Below are 1,581 nucleotides of genomic sequence, written 5' to 3'. Positions count from 1 at the left end.
GTTTTTGAAGCGCAGAGTGAATCTAATATTCCTATTTTTAGGGGGATATTCTAATTTAATGTTTTGACAAAACTTTCCCCGGGCTACAGTTTTAATGTTACTATTTTTTCCCCCTCATATTTATTATTTCCAGGCAGTAGCATTTTCCCCATTTACCCAGCTTTTGTTTTCGACGAAACCTCAGTTTATATAAAACAGTTGCGATGTCATTTGAGATGCCATTGCGCTCATATTACCTCATGCAGTTGCAAGCGCCGTAAAAACCCCATACTAAAAACTGAGATGGCATTAATATTTATTGGCGAGTGAGTCGCTTGGTGAAGCAAGAATTAGACTGACTGAGCATCTATTCTAGCTTCTACTATAATAATTTTTGCTTCGTAGTTGTTCACGCCCACATCGACAAAATTATAATGATGTGTTTCGACGCCGTGGAACCCCGTGTTCGTCAGTTTTGGGGCATTATGGGTTATTGGTATCATCTTAAAGCTTCTTCTTTGAGAAAAAAAAAATACTCATTTATATTGAATAGAAGTGGAAATATTTGTGATTGAAGGAGGTCAGGGTCGCCTGGTTTCAGAGGTAAAATCTGAGAGAAAATGGCAGCTAGATTTTGAAAAATGCCATGGCCTGAGAGTCCTTGGAAACTGAAATTTTACATTTTGAGTGCCTTTAATTAACATTTTCCCATAACATTCACATGGGAATGTGATTTTGTATGAACGGAAAAAGGTATTGAGCCAAAAAATTAAAAACAATCTATAAAAATGTCCAAATTTTAGGAAAAATGCCTGTTTCTTCGATTTCATTATTTTGACGAGCGCCTAATATCACCATGCTGCAACTCATATAGATGAATTTAGCAGGCAGGCTTCGAGTCTGCTTGTCAGGCCGCACTGTATGTGGTGGACCGAACTAGTCGATGAAAATTTCGCCCCACAAAGGAATCGAACACGGGTCTTTTGTGTGCGACAGCAAGGCATTCTATCGATACATCACAAACGCCGGTTTTTGGTGCAGTGGTTAGATGCCTGGCTTAAATTTTACCGTGGAAGTCAGAAAAATTAGAAGAAAATCCAACATAAATAAATCTTTACCCTGACTTTGAAGGAATTGTAATACAACTAGAACTATGAGTTTTGGAGAATGTGATTTGTATATTTTTGGAACACCTACATGGTGCTCTGGGAAAATCTAATGACCAGTGTGTACTTTAGAGTACTTTTAGTGAGCATATTTTTTTTGGTTTTTTAAAGATAAGGCTATTTTAAATAGAGATAAATTGGAAGCTTTTGATAACAGCCTCAAAATGAAATGTCTTTACGCGCGAGAGTATCATTTGCCAGCGACATATTTTAAAAAAATGAGATGTTAATTAAATGTTTACTCTGTTGAATGTCCTTCAGATGCAGCTGTTAGATAATTAAACATACGAGAAGCACCCTCTGACATTCTCCTGTTTCTAAATCTAAAAACGTTCTCAAAGGACAGTGTGACCGTCGTCTGTGCTGTAACGATTCAGTGGTCGCACGCAGGACCCCAGATTAATTCCTGTGTGACGAGATTTTTTATCGAGTATAT

The sequence above is a fragment of the Aplysia californica genome, unplaced genomic scaffold, assembly GCF_000002075.1.
Source record: "Aplysia californica isolate F4 #8 unplaced genomic scaffold, AplCal3.0 scaffold00560, whole genome shotgun sequence".
Classification (NCBI taxonomy): domain Eukaryota; kingdom Metazoa; phylum Mollusca; class Gastropoda; order Aplysiida; family Aplysiidae; genus Aplysia; species Aplysia californica.
Note: the sequence above shows the minus strand (reverse complement) of the source record.